Below are 19,577 nucleotides of genomic sequence, written 5' to 3'. Positions count from 1 at the left end.
ATTATAATTTTTTCCATCTTTATTAATTGAGTATTTCTTATTTACATTTCGATTGTTATTCCCCTTCTCGGTTTCCGGGCCAACATCCCCCTAGACCCTCCCCCTCCCTTCTATATGGGTGTTCCCCTTCTCATCCTCCCCCCATTGCCGCCCTCCCCCCAACAATCATGTTCACTGGGGGTTCAGTCTTGGCAGGACCAAGGGCTTCCCCTTCCACTGGTGCTCTTACTAGGCTATTCATTGCTACCTATGAGGTTGGAGCCCAGGGTCAGTCCATGTATAGTCTTTGGGTAGTGGCTTAGTCCCTGGAAGCTCTGGTTGCTTGGCATTGTTGTTCATATGGGGTCTCGAGCCCCTTCAAGCTCTTTTAGTCCTTTCTAAGATTCCTTCAACGGGGGTCCCGTTCTCAGTTCATTGGTTTGCTGCTGGCATTCGCCTATGTATTTGCTGTATTCTGGCTGTGTCTCTCAGGAGAGATCTACATCCGGCTCCTGACGGCCTGCACTTCTTTGCTTCATCCATCTTATCTAGTTTGGTGGTTGTATATGTATGGGCCACATGTGGGGCAGGCTCTGAATGGGTGTTCCTTTTGCCTCTGTTCTAAACTTTGCCTCCCTATTCCCTGCCAAGGGTATTCTTATTCCCCTTTTAAAGAAAGAGTGAAGCATTCACATTTTGGACAGACTATAATTTAATATGGTTGAACACATATGCTTCCAGGTTTCTGATCCTAAAATTTGGCTAAAATGATGTTGGCCTGTTTGCCTAAGTGCCCCACATGAAAGTGAAGTTATGTCTAACTTAAATGATGTTAATACATTATTTTCTCACTGAGATAAAATCAACGGGTATATGCCCAAACATGTTTACATTCAGATGCCCTTACTTTTTAACAACCTCTGGTTCTATTTTCAGGTCCTCTTTTTTCCTAATGACATTTGAATTCCTGTATGTTTGTTTTTATAAAATATTGTGGCTTAATTTTTTGCTCAAAATGTAAGAACTAGGTTCACATTTTTGCCTATGAATACATCATTGAGAGTTGCAATGTGGTTCCTAAAAACGAGTCTTATCCCAAGTGTACTCTACCCATAGTCATGAGAGGAAGCCTTGGGGGCTTCTCCTCACTGTCTAGTTTGCTGCCATTTCTCTGTGTATATGCTGTGGATAGCAGTGTCTGTTTGCTGTACTATAGCGTTATGGGAGCCTTTAAAATACACCTTGAATCCTCCAAGATTGTTATATTTTCTTTTCCTTTTGTTTGCCCTTTATTGTGTTATCTGCACTACATCCTTTTTACTCTGTTTATATTTTGAAATCAGATCATCAATACCTATGGATTTCAGTTATTTTGAATCTGTAATTCAGGTTGGTAAGAACTGTAACAGTGAATCTTATGATCACTTAGTATAAAACACTTTTCCATTTACTTAGATGTTTTTTAGTTTGTCATCAATTTTTAGTTTTTTATGTGCACATTCTTGTATCTTTCATTAGCTTTGGACACGGGACGCAAGCATGAACTTCATTTAGTTATTTAGTACTGTAATACACAATTGTGTGTTTCTCTCTCTCTCTGTATCTCTCTCTGTCTGTCTCTGTCTCTCTGTCTGTCTCTGTCTCTGTCTCTGTCTCTGTCTGTCTCTGTCTCTGTCTCTGTCTGTCTCTGTCTCTGTCTCTGTCTCTGTCTCTCTCTGTCTCTGTCCCTCTGTCTCTCTCTCTCATGTGTGTGTGTGTGTGTGTGTGTGTGTGTGTTTACGAGAGCCTCAGACATGCAAAACAAACAAAAACAGTTAAAATAATACACACTCTACCACGGGGCCACTTACTCAACCCCTAGTAAAGTATTCTCATTCACAATGGAGTTTTTATTTTTATTATTAACTTGAGTATTTCTTATATACATTTCGACTGTTATTCCCTTTCCCGGTTTCCGGGCAAACGTCCCCCTCCCCCCTCCCCTTCCTTATGGGTGTGCCCCTCCCAACCCTCCCCCCATTTCCGCCCTCCCCCCAACAGTCTAGTTCACTGGGGGTTCAGACTTAGCAGGACCCAGGGCTTCCCCTTCCACTGGTGCTCTTACTAGGATATTCATTGCTACCTATGAGGTCAGAGTCCAGGGTCATTCCACGTATAGTCTTTAGGTAGTGGCTTAGTCCCTGGAAGCTCTGGTTGCTTGGCATTGTTGTACATATGGGGTCTCGAGCCCCTTCAAGCTCTTCCAGTTCTTTCTCTGATTCCTTCAATGGGGGTCCTCTTCTCAGTTCAGTGGTTTGCTGCTGGCATTCGCCTCTTTATTTGCTGTATTCTGGCTGTGTCTCTCAGGAGCGATCTACATCCGGCTCCTGTCAGTCTGCACTTCTTTGCTTCATCCATCTTGTCTAATTGGGTGGCTGTATATGTATGGGTCACATGTGGGGCAGGCACTGAATGGGTGTTCCTTCAGTCTCTGTTTTAATCTTTGCCTCTCTCTTCCCTGCCAAGGGTATTCTTGTTCCCCTTTTAAAGAAGGAGTGAAGCATTCACATTTTGATCATCCGTCTTGAGTTTCATTTGTTCTAGGCATCTAGGGTAATTCAAGCATTTGGGCTAATAGCCACTTATCAATGAGTGCATACCATGTGTGTTTTTCTGTGATTGGGTTACCTCACTCAGGATGATATTTTCCAGTTCCGACCATTTGCCTACGAATTTCATAAAGTCATTGTTTTTGATAGCTGAGTAATATTCCATTGTGTAGATGTACCACATTTTCTGTATCCATTCCTCTGTTGAAGGGCATCTGGGTTCTTTCCAGCTTCTGGCTATTATAAATAAGGCTGCGATGAACATAGTGGAGCACGTGTCTTTTTTATATGTTGGGGCATCTTTTGGGTATATGCCCAAGAGAGGTATAGCTGGATCCTCAGACAGTTCAATGTCCAATTTTCTGAGGAACCTCCAGACTGATTTCCAGAATGGTTGTACCAGTCTGTAACCCCACCAACAATGGAGGAGTGTTCCTCTTTCTCCACATCCTCGCCAGCATCTGCTGTCACCTGAGTTTTTGATCTTAGCCATTCTCACTGGTGTGAGGTGAAATCTCAGGGTTGTTTTGATTTGCATTTCCCTTATGACTAAAGATGTTGAACATTTCTTTAGGTGTTTCTCAGCCATTCGGCATTCCTCAGCTGTGAATTCTTTGTTTAGCTCTGAACCCCATTTTTTTTTTCTTTTTAAATTTACTTTTTTTTTTTTGTTTTCTTTCTTTTTTTTTTTTTTTTTAATTAACTTGAGTATTTCTTATATACATTTCGAGTGTTATTCCCTTTCCCGGTTTCCGGGCAAACATCCCCCTCCCCCCTCCCCTTCCTTATGGGTGTTCCCCTCCCAACCCTCCCCCCATTGCCGCCCTCCCCCCATAGACTAGTTCACTGTGGGTTCAGTCTTAGCAGGACCCAGGGCTTCCCCTTCCACTGGTGCTCTTACTAGGATATTCATTGCTACCTATGGGGTCAGAGTCCAGGGTCAGTCCATGTATAGTCTTTAGGTAGTGGCTTAGTCCCTGGAAGCTCTGGTTGCTTGGCATTGTTGTACTTTTGGGGTCTCGAGCCCCTTCAAGCTCTTCCAGTTCTTTCTCTGATTCCTTCAATAGGGGACCTATTCTCAGTTCAGTGGTTTGCTGCTGGCATTCGCCTCTATATTTGCTGTATTCTGGCTGTGTCTCTCAGGAGCGATCTACATCCGGCTCCTGTCGGTCTGCACTTCTTTGCTTCATCCATCTTGTCTAATTGGGTGGCTGTATATGTATGGGCCACATGTGGGGCAGGCTCTGAATGGGTGTTCCTTCAGTCTCTGTTTTAATCTTTGCCTCTCCCTTCCCTGCCAAGGGTATTCTTTTTCCTCATTTAAAGAAGGAGTGAAGCATTCACATTTTGATCATCCGTCTTGAGTTTCGTTTGTTCTAGGGATCTAGGGTAATTCAAGCATTTGGGCTAATAGCCACTTATCAATGAGTGCATACTATGTATGTCTTTCTGTGATTGGGTTAGCTCACTCAGGATGATATTTTCCAGTTCCAACCATTTGCCTACGAATTTCATAAACTCGTTGTTTTTGATAGCTGAGTAATATTCCATTGTGTAGATGTACCACATTTTCTGTATCCATTCCTCTGTTGAAGGGCATCTGGGTTCTTTCCAGCTTCTGGCTATTATAAATAAGGCTGCGATGAACATAGTGGAGCACGTGTCTCTTTTATATGTTGAGGCATCTTTTGGGTATATGCCCAAGAGAGGTATAGCTGGATCATCAGGCAGTTCAATGTCCAATTTTCTGAGGAACCTCCAGACTGATTTCCAGAATGGTTTTACCAGTCTGCAATCCCACCAACAATGGAGGAGTGTTCCTCTTTCTCCACATCCTCGCCAGCATCTGCTGTCACCTGAGTTTTTGATCTTAGCCAATCGCACTGGTGTGAGGTGAAATCTCAGGGTTGTTTTGATTTGCATTTCCCTTATGACTAAAGATGTTGAACATTTCTTTAGGTGTTTCTCAGCCATTCGGCATTCCTCAGCTGTGAATTCTTTGTTTAGCTCTGAACCCCATTTTTTAATAGGGTTATTTGTTTCCCTGCGGTCTAACTTCTTGAGTTCTTTGTATATTTTGGAAATAAGGCCTCTATCTGTTGTAGGATTGGTAAAGATCTTTTCCCAATCTGTTGGTTGCCGTTTTGTCCTAACCACAGTGTCCTTTGCCTTACAGAAGCTTTGCAGTTTTATGAGATCCCATTTGTCGATTCTTGATCTTAGAGCATAAGCCATTGGTGTTTTGTTCAGGAAATTTTTTCCAGTGCCCATGTGTTCCAGATGCTTCCCTAGTTTTTCTTCTATTAGTTTGAGTGTGTCTGGTTTGATGTGAAGGTCCTTGATCCACTTGGACTTAAGCTTTGTACAGGGTGATAAGGATGGATCGATCTGCATTCTTCTACATGTTGCCCTCCAGTTGAACCAGCACCATTTGCTGAAAATGCTATCTTTTTTCCATTGGATGGTTTTGGCTCCTTTGTCAAAAATCAAGTGACCATAGGTGTGTGGGTTCATTTCTGGGTCTTCAATTCTATTCCATTGGTCTATCTGTCTGTCTCTGTACCAATACCATGCAGTTTTTATCACTATTGCTCTGTAATACTGCTTGAGTTCAGGGATAGTGATTCCCCCTGAAGTCCTTTTATTGTTGAGGATAGCTTTAGCTATCCTGGGTTTTTTGTTATTCCAGATGAATTTGCAAATTGTTCTGTCTAACTCTTTGAAGAATTGGATTGGTATTTTGATGGGGATTGCATTGAATCTGTAGATTGCTTTTGGTAAAATGGCCATTTTTACCATATTAATCCTGCCAATCCATGAGCATGGGAGATCTTTCCATCTTCTGAGGTCTTCTTCAATTTCTTTCCTCAGTGTCTTGAAGTTCTTATTGTACAGATCTTTTACTTGCTTGGTTAAAGTCACACCGAGGTACTTTATATTATTTGGGTCTATTATGAAGGGTGTCGTTTCCCTAATTTCTTTCTCGGCTTGTTTCTCTTTTGTATAGAGGAAGGCAACTGATTTATTTGAGTTAATTTTATACCCAGCCACTTTGCTGAAGTTGTTTATCAGCTTTAGTAGTTCTCTGGTGGAACTTTTGGGATCACTTAAATATACTATCATGTCATCTGCAAATAGTGATATTTTGACCTCTTCTTTTCCGATCTGTATCCCTTTGATCTCCTTTTGTTGTCTGATTGCTCTGGCTAGAACTTCAAGAACTATATTGAATAAGTAGGGAGAGAGTGGGCAGCCTTGTCTAGTCCCTGATTTTAGTGGGATTGCTTCAAGTTTCTCTCCATTTAGTTTAATGTTAGCAACTGGTTTGCTGTATATGGCTTTTACTATGTTTAGGTATGGGCCTTGAATTCCTATTCTTTCCAGTTCTTTTATCATGAAGGGGTGTTGAATTTTGTCAAATGCTTTCTCAGCATCTAAAGAAATGATCATGTGGTTCTGTTCTTTCAGTTTGTTTATATAATGGATCACGTTGATGGTTTTCCGTATATTAAACCATCCCTGCATGCCTGGGATGAAGCCTACTTGATCATGGTGGATGATTGTTTTGATGTGCTCTTGAATTCGGTTTGCCAGAATTTTATTGAGTATTTTTGCATCGATATTCATAAGGGAAATTGGTCTGAAGTTCTCTTTCTTTGTTGTGTCTTTGTGTGGTTTAGGTATAAGAGTAATTGTGGCTTCATAGAAGGAATTCGGTAGGGCTCCATCTGTTTCAATTTTGTGGAATAGTTTGGATAATATTGGTATGAGGTCTTCTATGAAGGTTTGATAGAATTCTGCACTAAACCCGTCTGGACCTGGGCTCTTTTTGGTTGGGAGACCTTTAATGACTGCTTCTATTTCCTTAGGAGTTATGGGGTTGTTTAACTGGTTTATCTGTTCCTGATTTAACTTCGATACCTGGTATCTGTCTAGGAAATTGTCCATTTCCTGAAGATTTTCAAATTTTGTTGAATATAGGTTTTTATAGTAAGATCTGATGATTTTTTGAATTTCCTCCGAATCTGTAGTTATGTCTCCCTTTTCATTTCTGATTTTGTTAATTTGGACACACTCTCTGTGTCCTCTCGTTAGTCTGGCTAAGGGTTTATCTATCTTGTTGATTTTCTCAAAGAACCAACTTTTGGTTCTGTTGATTCTTTCTATGGTCCTTTTTGTTTCTACTTGGTTGATTTCAGCTCTGAGTTTGATTATTTCCTGCCTTCTACTCCTCCTGGGTGTATTTGCTTCTTTTTGTTCTAGAGCTCTTAGGTGTGCTGTCAAGCTGCTGACATATGCTCTTTCCTGTTTCTTTCTGCAGGCACTCAGCGCTATGAGTTTTCCTCTTAGCACAGCTTTCATTGTGTCCCATAAGTTTGAGTATGTTGTATCTTCATTTTCATTAAATTCTAAAAAGTTTTTAATTTCTTTCTTTATTTCTTCCTTGACCAGGTTATCATTGAGTAGAGCATTGTTCAATTTCCACGTATATGTGGGCATTCTTCCCTTATTGTTATTGAAGACCAGTTTTAGGCCGTGGTGGTCCGATAGCACGCATGGGATTATTTCTATCTTTCTGTACCTGTTGAGGCCCGTTTTTTGACCAATTATATGGTCAATTTTGGAGAAAGTACCATGAGGAGCTGAGAAGAAGGTATATCCTTTTGCTTTAGGATAGAATGTTCTATAAATATCCGTTAAGTCCATTTGGCTCATGACTTCTCTTAGTCTGTCTACATCACTGTTTAATTTCTGTTTCCATGATCTGTCCATTGATGAGAGTGGGGTGTTGAAATCTCCCACTATTATTGTGTGAGGTGCAATGTGTGTTTTGAGCTTTAGTAAGGTTTCTTTTACATAAGTAGGTGCCCTTGTATTTGGGGCATAGATATTTAGGATTGAGAGTTCATCTTGGTTGATTTTTCCTTTGATGAATATGAAGTGTCCTTCCTTATCTTTTTTGATGACTTTTAGTTGGAAATTGATTTTATTTGATATTAGAATGGCTACTCCAGCTTGCTTCTTCTGACCATTTGCTTGGAAAGTTGTTTTCCAGCCTTTCACTCTGAGGTAGTGTCTGTCTTTGTCTCTGAGGTGTGTTTCCTGTAGGCAGCAGAATGCAGGGTCCTCGTTGCGTATCCAGTTTGTTAATCTATGTCTTTTTATTGGGGAGTTGAGGCCATTGATATTGAGAGATATTAAGGAATAGTGATTATTGCTTCCCGTTATATTCATATTTGATGTGAGGTTATGTTTGTGTGCTTTCATTCTCTTTGTTTTGTTGCCAAGACGATTAGTTTCTTGCTTCTTCTAGGGTATAGCTTGCCTCCTTATGTTGGGCTTTACCATTTATTATCCTTTGTAGTGCTGGATTTGTAGAAAGATATTGTGTAAATTTGGTTTTGTCATGGAATATCTTGGTTTCTCCATCAATGTTAATTGAGAGTTTTGCTGGATACAGTAATCTGGGCTGGCATTTGTGTTCTCTTAGGGTCTGTATAACATCAGTCCAGGATCTTCTGGCCTTCATAGTTTCTGGCGAGAGTCTGGTGTGATTCTGATAGGTCTCCCTTTATATGTTACTTGACCTTTTTCCCTTACTGCTTTTAATATTCTTTCTTTATTTTGTGCGTTTGGTGTTTTGACAATTTTGTGACGGGAGGTGTTTCTTTTCTGGTCCAATCTATTTGGAGTTCTGTAGGCTTCCTGTATGTCTATGGGTATCTCTTTTTTTAGGTTAGGGAAGTTTTCTTCTATGATTTTGTTGAAGATATTTACTGGTCCTTTGAGCTGGGAGTCTTCACTCTCTTCTATACCTATTATCCTTAGGTTTGATCTTCTCATTGAGTCCTGGATTTCCTGTATGTTTTGGACCAGTAGCTTTTTCCGCTTTACATTATCTTTGACAGTTGAGTCAATGATTTCTATGGAATCTTCTGCTCCTGAGATTCTCTCTTCCATCTCTTGTATTCTGTTGGTGAAGCCTGTATCTACAGCTCCTTGTCTCTTCTTTTGGTTTTCTATATCCAGGGTTGTTTCCATGTGTTCTTTCTTGATTGCTTCTATTTCCATTTTTAATTCCTTCAACTGTTTGATTGTGTTTTCCTGGAATTCTTTCAGGGATTTTTGCGATACCTCTCTGTAGGTTTTTACTTGTTTATTAATGTTTTCCTGTGCTTCCCTAAGTGTGTTCAGGTCTTTCCTGAAGTCCTCCAGCATCATGATCAAATATGATTTTGAAACTAGATCTTGCTTTTCTGGTGTGTTTGGATATTCCATGTTTGTTTTGGTGGGAGAATTGGGCTCCGATGATGGCATGTAGTCTTGGTTTCTGTTGCTTGGGTTCCTGCGCTTGCCTCTCGCCATCAGATTATCTCTAGTGTTACTTTGTTCTGCTATTTCTGACAGTGGCTAGACTGTCCTATAAGCCTGTGTGTCAGGAGTGCTGTAGACCTGTTTTCCTCTCTTTCAGTCAGTTATGGGGACAGAGTGTTCTGCTTTCGGGCGTGTAGTTTTTCCTCTCTACAGGTCTTCAGCTGTTCCTGTGGGCCTGTGTCTTGAGTTCACCAGGCAGCTTTCTTGCAGCAGAAAATTTGGTCTTACCTGTGGTCCCGAGGCTCAGGTTTGCTCGTGGGGTGCTGTCCAGGGGCTCTCTGCAGCGGCAGCAACCAGGAAGACCTGTGCCGCCCCTTCCGGGAGCTTCAGTGCACCAGGGTTCCAGATGGTCTTTGGCTTTTTCCTCTGGCGTCCGAGATGTGTGTGCAGGGAGCAGTCTCTTCTGGTTTCCCAGGCCTGTCTGCCTCTCTGAAGGTTTAGCTCTCCCTCCCACGGGATTTGGGTGCAGAGAACTGTTTATCCGGTCTGTTTCCTTCAGGGTCCGGCGGTGTCTCCGGCAGGGGTCCTGCCGCTCCTGGGCCCTCCCCCACGGGAGCCCAGAGGCCTTATACAGTTTCCTCTTGGGCCAGGGATGTGGGCAGGGGTGAGCAGTGTTGGTGGTCTCTTCCGCTCTGCAGCCTCAGGAGTGCCCACCTGACCAGGCGGTTGGGTCTCTCTCTCACCGGGTCTGGGAGCAGAGAGCTGCTGCGGCTGAACCCCATTTTTTAATAGGGTTATTTGTTTCCCTGCGGTCTAACTTATTGAGTTCTTTGTATATTTTGGATATAAGGCCTCTATCTGTTGTAGGATTGGTAAAGATGTTTTCCCAATCTGTTGGTTGCCGTTTTGTCCTAACCACAGTGTCCTTTGCCTTACAGAAGCTTTGCAGTTTTATGAGATCCCATTTGTCAATTCTTGATCTTAGAGCGTAAGCCATTGGTGTTTTGTTCAGGAAATTTTTTCCAGTGCCCATGTGTTCGAGATGCTTCCCCACATTTTTTTCTATTAGTTTGAGTGTATGTCATTTGATATGGAGGTCCTGGATTCACTTAGACTTAAGATTTGTACAGGGTGATAATCATGGATTGATCTGCATTTTTCTACATGTTGACCTCCAGTTGAACCAGCACCATTTGCTGAAAATGTTATCTTTTTTCCATTTGATGGTTTTGGCTCCTTTGTCAAAAATCAAGTGATCATTTTTGTGTGGGTCCATTTCTGGGTTGTCAATTCTATTCCATTGGTCTATCTGTCTGTCTCTGTACAAATACCATGCAATTTTTATCGGTATTGCTCTGTAATACTGATTGAGTTCTGGGATAGTGATTCCCCCTGAAGTCCTTTTATTGTTGAGGATAGTTTTAGCTATCCTGGGTTTTTTGTTATTCCAGATGAATTTGTAAATTGTTCTGTCTAACTCTTTGAAGAATTAGATTGGTATTTTGATGGGGATTGCATTGAATCTGTAGATTGCTTTTGGTAAAATGGCCATTTTTACTATATTAATCCTGCCAATCCATGAGCATGGGAGATCTTTCCATCTTCTGAGGTCTTCTTCAATTTCTTTCTTCAGTGTCTTGAAGTTCTTATTGTACAGATCTTTTACTTGCTTGGTTAAAGTCACACTGAGGTACTTTATATTATTTGGGTCTATTATGAAGAGTGTCGTTTCCCTAATTTCTTTCTCGGCTTGTTTCTCTTTTGTGTAGAGGAAGGGTACTGATTTATTTGAGTTAATTTTATACCCAGCCACTTTGCTGAAGTTGTTTATCAGCTTTAGTAGTTCTCTGGTGGAACTTTTGGGATCACTTAAATATACTATCATATCATCTGCAAATAGTGATATTTTGACTTCTTCTTTTCCGATCTGTATCCCTTGACCTCATTTTGTTGTCTGATTGCTCTGGCTAGAACTTCAAGAACTATATTGAATAAGTAGGGAGAGAGTGGGCAGCCTTGTCTAGTCCCTGATTTTAGTCGGATTGCTTCAAGTTTCTCTCCATTTAGTTTAATGTTAGAAACTGGTTTGCTGTATATGGCTTTTACTATGTTTAGGTATGGGCCTTGAATTCCTATTCTTTCCAGGACTTTTATCATGAAGGGGTGTTGAATTTTGTCAAATGTTTTCTCAGCATCTAATGAAATGATCATGTGGTTTTGTTCTTTCAGTTTGTTTATATAATGGATCACATTGATGTTTTTCTGTATGTTAAACCATCCCTGCATGCCTGGGATGAAGCCTACTTGATCATGGTGGATGATTGTTTTGATGTGCTCTTGGATTCGGTTTGCCAGAATTTTGTTGAGTATTTTTGCGTCGATATTCATAAGGGAAATTGGTCTGAAGTTCTCTTTCTTTGTTGGGTCTTTGTGTGGTTTAGGTATAAGAGTAATTGTGGCTTCATAGAAGGAATTCGGTAGTGCTCCATCTGTTTCAATTTTGTGGAATAGTTTGGATAATATTGGTATGAGGTCTTCTATGAAGGTCTGATAGAATTCTGCACTAAACCCGTCTGGATCTGGGCTCTTTTTGGTTGGGAGACCTTTAATGACTGCTTCTATTTCCTTAGGAGTTATGGGGTTGTTTAACTGGTTTATCTGTTCCTGATTTAACTTCGGTACCTGGTATCTGTCTAGGAAATTGTCCATTTCCTGCAGATTTTCAAGTTTTGTTGAATATAGGCTTTTATAGTAAGATCTGATGATTTTTTGAATTTCCTCTGAATCTGTAGTTATGTCTCCCTTTTCATTTCTGATTTTGTTAATTTGGACACACTCTCTGTGTCCTCTCATTAGTCTGGCTAAGGGTTTATCTATCGTGTTGATTTTCTCAAAGAACCAACTTTTGGTTCTGTTGATTCTTTCTATTCTTTCTTTTTGTTTCTACTTGGTTGATTTCAGCTCTGGGTTTGATTATTTCCTGCCTTCTACTCCTCCTGGGTGTATTTGCTTCTTTTTGTTCCAGAGCTTTTAGGTGTGCTGTCAAGCTGCTGACATATGCTCTTTCCTGTTTCTTTCTGCAGGCACTCAGCGCTATGAGTTTTCCTCTTAGCACAGCTTTCATTGTGTCCCATAAGTTTGAGTATGTTGTACCTTCATTTTCATTAAATTCTAAGAAGTCTTTAATTTCTTTCTTTATTTCTTCCTTGACCAGGTTATCATTGAGTAGAGCATTGTTCAATTTCCACGTATATGTGGGCATTCTTCCCTTATTGTTATTGAAGACCAGTTTTAGGCCGTGGTGGTCTGATAGCACGCATGGGATTATTTCTATCTTTCTGTACCTGTTGAGGCCCGTTTTTTGACCAATTATATGGTCAATTTTGGAGAAAGTACCATGAGGAGCTGAGAAGAAGGTATATCCTTTTGCTTTAGGATAGAATGTTCTATAAATATCTGTTAAGTCCATTTGGCTCATGACTTCTCTTAGTCTGTCTACATCACTGTTTAATTTCTGTTTCCATGATCTGTCCATTGATGAGAGTGGGGTGTTGAAATCTCTTACTATTATTGTGTGAGGTGCAATGTGGGTTTTGAGCTTTAGTAAGGTTTCTTTTACGTATGTAGGTGCCCTTGTATTTGGGGCATAGATATTTAGGATTGAGAGTTCATCTTGGTGGATTTTTCCTTTGATGAATATGAAGTGTCCTTCCTTATCTTTTTTGATGACTTTTAGTTGAAAATTGATTTCATTTGATATTAGAATGGCTACTCCAGCTTGCTTCTTCTTGCTTCTTGGAAAGTTGTTTTCTAGCCTTTCACTCTGAGGTAGTGTCTGTCTTTGTCTCTGAGGTGTGTTTCCTGTAGGCAGCAGAATGCAGGGTCCTCGTTGCGTATCCAGTTTGTTAATCTATGTCTTTTTATTGGGGAGTTGAGGCCATTGATGTTGAGAGATATTAAGGAATAGTGATTATTGCTTCCCGTTATATTCATATTTGGATGTGAGGTTATGTTTGTGTGCTTTTCTTCTCTTTGTTTTGTTGTCAAGACGATTAGTTTCTCGCTTCTTCTAGGGTATAGCTTGCCTCCTTATGTTGGGCTTTACCCTTTATTATCCTTTGTAGTGCTGGATTTGTAGAAAGATATTGTGTAAATTTGGTTTTGTCATGGAATATCTTGGTTTCTCCATCTATGTTAATTGAGAGTTTTGCTGGATACAGTAATCTGGGCTGGCATTTGTGTTCTCTTAGGGTCTGTATGACATCAGTCCAGGATCTTCTGGACTTCATAGTTTCTGGCGAAAAGTCTGGTGTGATTCTGATAGGTCTGCCTTTATATGTTACTTGACCTTTTTCCCTTACTGCTTTTAATATTCTTTCTTTATTTTGTGCGTTTGGTGTTTTGACTATTATGTGACGGGAGGTGTTTCTTTTCTGATCCAATCTATTTGGAGTTCTGTAGGCTTCTTGTATGCCTATAGGTATCTCTTTTTTTAGGTTAGGGAAGTTTTCTTCTATGATTTTGTTGAAGATATTTACTGGTCCTTTGAGCTGGGAGTCTTCACTCTCTTCTATACCTATTATCCTTAGGTTTGATCTTCTCATTGAGTCCTGGATTTCCTGTATGTTTTGGACCAGTAGCTTTTTCCACTTTACATCTTTGACAGTTAAGTCAATGATTTCTATGGAATCTTCTGCTCCTGAGATTCTCTCTTCCATCTCTTGTATTCTGTTGGTGAAGCGTGTATCTACAGCTCCTTGTCTCTTCTTTTGGTTTTCTATATCCAGGGTTGTTTCCATGTGTTCTTTCTTGATTGCTTCTATTTCCATTTTTAATTCCTTCAACTGTTTGATTGTGTTTTCCTGGAATTCTTTCAGGGATTTTTGTGACTCCTCTCTATGGGCTTCTACTTGTTTATTTATGATTTCGTGGAATTCTTTCAGGCATTTTTCCGATTCCTCTCTGTAGGCTTCTACTTGTTCTCTAAGGGAGTTCTTCACGTCTTTCTTGAAGTCCTCCAGCATCATGATCAAATATGATTTTGAAACTAGATATTGCTTTTCTGGTGTGTTTGGATATTCCATGTTTGTTTTGATGGGAGAATTGGGCTTCGATGGTGCCATGTAGTCTTGGTTTCTGTTGCTTGGGTTCCTGCGCTTGCCTCTCGCCATCAGATTATCTCTAGAGTTACTTTGTTCTGCTATTTCTGACAGTGGCTAGACTGTCCTATAAGCCTGTGTGTCAGGAGTGCTGTAGACCTGTTTTCCTGTTTTCTTTCAGCCAGTTATGGGGACAGAGTGTTCTGCTTTCGGGCGTGTAGTTTTTCCTCACAATGGAGTTTTTTGAATTGTGTTGTTGCTATTGTTATTTAAAGACCTCACTGAGGCCTGCAGCTCCTGGATGAAAAGTGAAGCAGGTAATTCAGCCTCTTGAGTTGCTGGGCAACAGGTGTGCCCCTGCACTTTTAGATGATGGGACTCTCGTGAGGGCAGTGCTTTGCTTTATTTTAACTTTTTACTTGGATTGAACTCTTCAGCTTTGAAAGTTCTCTTTTTAATTCTAAGCAGATTTCTATGTTTTTTCCCCCATTTTCTATATAAGCAATCATATCTTCTAGAAATAATGATAAACAGAGACATGGCTATTTTCTTCTTTCTCACAATTCAACATTTTACCTTTTTGTCTTATTCTATTAGGAGAGGGTTCCCACTAGGTTGTATACTGGAAGTGATTAAAAAGGTCTGTGAAAGTCAGAAGACGAGTTCTGAGAGTTGTTTAATCCTTCCACAGCAGTGAACCTGTGTTCCTCTCAGGTCGCTGGGCATGACAGCCTACTAGAGGATCTGTGTTCATCTCAGGTCACAAAGCATGGAGTATCACTAAGCTCTCTGATAAATGAAACGTTTTACTTTCTCCATCACCTTAAGAGGGAAGTGTCCTGTTCTCACTATTTAATATGTGGTTAGTTATAGGCCATTTGTTAATATCTTTTATTAATTTAATTAATTTAAGACAGTTTTTTCCTGCTCCAATTGTGCTAAGAATTTTATCTTAAATGTACGTTAGATATTATAAAACTTTTTAAGCACAAAGATTAATATGACATGTTTCATTAAACTCTATAATGTGGAAATAGCTTTCATTTCTAGAATGAAGCCATTTTAGTCATGGCATACTGTTTCAGTAAAAATAAAAAAGCAGCGGAACCAGTTCCTGTGCATTCTCACTCCACACAGATCTGTGGGAGCTGCTCCAGCTTTTTCTCTGTTAGTCACTTTCACACACTGTCCCCTTGGCAGGTTGTTACCACACCTGAGACACACTTCTCACTCCCAGGGTCTTCCAGCGTGGCACCATGCCATGCCAGTCCCAGGCTTTCTATAGCCTAGCTTGGCTTCCAGAACTGAGACAGTTGTCTCTCTGCCCTCTGGGAACTTTGCTCACATTCCCTTAGCCCCTTAAAATCAAAGCTCTAGAAACTTGTAGTTTAACAATCAGATTTGTATGTTAATTTCTCAATCCACAATAAACACATCCACACAATAAATTCACTGCCAGTTAATAAAGATATAAACAGCCCACCTAGATAAGATAAAATTGACCTAGTCCACCTGGATCTGGATCATCCTACTCCATCGTCTCCATCTTGATATTCTTCCTCCTTCTCTTCCTCCCTAGACTTTTCCCCACCTACCCTTCCTTCTCATCTAGTGATAGGCTTCACCTTATCCTGGACCCCCTTGCCACATAAGGACATCATCCTTCACATCACCCTGTTTAATTAAAAAAAAAATTTTCATCAAGTATAAGCTGTGCACACTATTACCATTAGAAAAACATCTAGACAACTATGTGTTCTCAAAGTTAATTAGCTTGGGTAGGCTATGAGACTAATTAGTCTTCAACTCTGTCAGAAATGTGAGAATAACCAAATATCTATAAACATAGGAAGCCTAACACAGCTTCTAGAACTGAAATAGGTTATAGCAACACGTGGGAGCAAGTCTTCAGCCTTCTGGCCCAGGATCATCTGACAGACTTTTGAAACACAGAATTTTGAAGGGCTGATCATTCTGGCTGGGCAGAAATTATCAGCTGACTATTCTGCATAATGTGTCCCTTTTTGGACAGTATTAGTCTGTAGGTGAAATAGGCAGTTTCTGCCTAGTGGCTGCCTAGCCACTAAGTATTAACTTACCTGGAGGTAGAGATGCTCATTTCTTCATTAAATCCACCAAAGGGGAACTGTTAAGAACAGATATATCTCAACAAAAGACAAATAAGTTTAAATGTCATATTTTGTGGATTTCTGATGTTTTTAAAAACCATCCAGCTATATAAGGTAATCTGGACTGTTGTCCGTTAACTATTCTCAGCTATTTCTGAGAAGAATATTTAAAAAAAAAACCACCCTAATGATGAACTAGGAGCCATGAATTTGTTATTTGACTCCCAATTCCTATGTTTAATCAACTCAGAAGTTTGTAAGGGCATCAATAGAAGGACTGGGTCCAAACCTTATACTTTTAAAATTTTTGTGACAAATAAGTTCTATACATATAAAGATATGACTCTAGCTTAGTAACCAAGTGAGATTATGGCTGTACAAATCAACCTAGCTAATTCCTCCATGTTAAATTATGACCATTTCTAAATCCCTCATAAAAACAACCTTAGAATAACCCACTTCTAGTCTGCCAAAGTCTAGGGAATTGGGGCGATGACTCTTCAATGGTTTCTTCAAGCTGTATGTTGTCATTGAGATATCCTTGAAGTGGGGATGGGACAGGAGGTAGGGAAAATGGAATGGGATGAATGTTGTAGACTGATGTGTCTGTCTTGACTGGACCCAGCTGAAAGTCTTTGAGGTCAGGAATCCAAGCAGGTACATTCTGCAATCTATAATTCTCAAGACAAAAGTTTAGAATCGAGGTATCTTTTTGTTTGATTCTCTTGAATTTAGTTCTTAGGGCAGTCTCCTTTTATCAGATCTAATCAGTATAACTCTGGAAGGTATCCAAAGCCTAATCCCCCTTTTCAGAAACTCAAAGACAAAACATTTCTCCCAAAAATACCATGTTCTTTCGACTGTAACCAGAAAAGCTTGTATCTTTCACTCTCTCCCAGAAGACTAAGATAACCACAAGACTCAAAAAATCACACCCATTATGAAAATTAAAACAATTTTAAAACAGAAGTAAGCCAAACAATAGTATATATGAGCCAGTTTAGGTTTTCTAATCTGTCATATCAGGGAATTAACCCAAAATTCCCGTGGAGCCCACGTTAAGAAGACATAAGCTTCCTCTTGTGGTAAACATCAAAAATAACCACAAACCCTCACTAGCCGGCATTGTTGAGCCATATGGCCTTAGCTGGGTAGTTCGTAAAACAACTTGATCACCTTTTTATTAATGCCAATATTAATAAGTAAACAACTTGTCAAACTAAGATTTTAGCCCAAAATACATCCATTAAGCTCTTTACCTGGAGCGTCAGACTCCACTTTCTGCTTGGAGTCAGTGACTAATTTTCCCTAAGTTCCAAACCATGGGCGAAAAATTCTCACGTGATTCACATAAACTCTGTACTGTCTCCTTCTAAGTATAAAAACAAATTTAATCACATTTCCACTAATAACTGTCACTAAGAAGCAGGCAACTTGTCAAACCAGAATTTTAACCCAAAATTCCTGCGGAGCCCACATTAAAAAGAATATTAGTATTCTGTGAGACTTATTAGAGCATTATGACTTTATACCATCTATCTGTTAAGCTCTCTACTTGGAGCCTTAGACCTCCAATAAGTAACAACCTCTGTAATATTCGTCTGCTATGCACTCTGCCTGCTGCTACAGACTTATTTATTGCTAGCTAGTTTCAAACCGTGGGTGAAATTCCCCGCGCGATTCAAACTTTGATATACAAGTATTATTCTAAAAGCAATAAACCAGCCTTTTAAATAAATCATACCCTAATCAACATCTGATAAGGAAGCAGACCCTCCCCCTCCCCGTTCCTTTGTTTAAGGTTCCCGCTGCTTCAGCCATCAGGTGACTCAACATGGCGCTGGACCCCATATTCAATTAGAAAATAACATCTAACTCTCAGGCTAATAATCTTAAATTTAGTGGATTCTTGCCTAACACATCGTTTCACCACTTGTTTCGGCAAAAGTAAAAACTCGGAAGAACCGGTTCCCGCGCATACCTTGACAGTAGCTCTCTTGCTAGTTCTGGTTTCGGCAGGCTATTTGAAGTACTGCTAATTTATCCCATATTAGTATCTCTCCCGGCGGCTCTCTGCTAGCCGAGAACTCTATGGTTCTAACCACCTGGTAAAATCAAGACTCAACAAATTGTAACCCAACAATCAGATTTACACAGAGGCACCTAGCGAGAGAGCTCGACCACCAGGGTACTAGCAGGAACTGGTTTGACTGATTTTTAATTTTTACCACAACAGCATCTATTTCTCTTTGGGCATTGACGAATCCAATTTGTTACCAGTTAAGCCCCTTGTGTCTTGTCTCATGGAAAGTCTTAGTATACAGGATCTTTTCTTTCCGTGCCCTTTTCTGGTTTTGGAATTACATCAATGTCAACATCATGACATGGTCCAAGAAATATTACCTACATTATATTTTTGAAACACATTACAGAATATAATTATCATGTTTAATTTTGGATAGAATTTCCCATTTGTGCTTCATGTTTTTTTCCCAAAGGATGTCTGCCTGGCCTTTGGTGGTAACAAGCCCCTGCTGCTGCAAGGCCATGGACCCGGATAGGTCTCCAGTGGCAGCAGAGGTCAGGACCCCGCCATGGTCCTAGTTGGCATCATTGGCTACTCACTTCAGGCTGTTTCTCGATACCCTCAAGTCTCCCGCTCTGCCTCTCTTCATTGTGTCTGCATCCTTCTGTTCCTCTTTCTCTTCCATTTCTCTACCTACTTGCTCCACTTAGTGATTCCTGGGGTCTCTAAATGTCAGGAACGGTCTCAGGAGTGCTATGCCCTGCTTGTGCATTATAGCGCTGGCCAAGGTCATCTCAAGCACATGGCACTGGACTGGTGGTCAGCTCAGGCTAGCTCCCTGTCTGGGCCACAAAGCACCAGTCTGTTGGTTGTCCTCCTCACCTGGCCCACCTGAGTGTTCCCTTCAGAGCGTCATCTGCCTCAATCTCACTCTTACCTGGGGCCTATGATTCCAGCTCGAGTTCCTTTAGTCTGTGGCTTGTCATTGTCTTGGGAGTACCAGGCCTGCCTAATACTGGACTGCTGCTTATTTTAGTCTCAATTTTGTCAGGGAATGCTAAGCTACTAATCTTTCAGATGTTCATAGGTCAGAACACTGAGTATAGGCTTAATCTCTGTCCTCTCTGCCACCCACTGACACACAAGTGACATAGTACTTCTGAGGGCAAAAAAGAGTCTTATTACCACTGTTCCTTCTAAGCATGGATTTGTTCTTGGAATATGCTTTCATGCCCCTCCCAAGTACAGTCCAGAGGAGTGGTTTACTTCAGATTACCCATTATGTTACTCTTTAGATGAGAATTTCAAGCACGAGTTGTCCTCATGACTGTACACAGCCTAACTCATGTGAGTACACCTTGTCCTTGTAACTCTACATCTTGAACTCCTGTAAACGTTGCTCACACGACCACGCTTTACTTTCAGAATATCCTCAGAGTAT

At 40.5% G+C, this 19,577-nt stretch overlaps 1 pseudogene; it reads right to left on the bottom strand.

The window, feature by feature from the left end:
• Positions 1–19,190: 19,190 nt before the first annotated feature.
• Positions 19,191–19,306, bottom strand: LOC120100446 (small nucleolar RNA SNORA17; annotated as a pseudogene).
• Between the last annotated feature and the right edge of the window lie 271 nt (positions 19,307–19,577).

The sequence above is a fragment of the Rattus norvegicus genome, chromosome 1 (assembly GCF_036323735.1).
Source record: "Rattus norvegicus strain BN/NHsdMcwi chromosome 1, GRCr8, whole genome shotgun sequence".
NCBI classification, from domain to species: Eukaryota; Metazoa; Chordata; class Mammalia; order Rodentia; family Muridae; genus Rattus; species Rattus norvegicus.
This window is presented reverse-complemented; position numbering and strand designations above follow the sequence as displayed.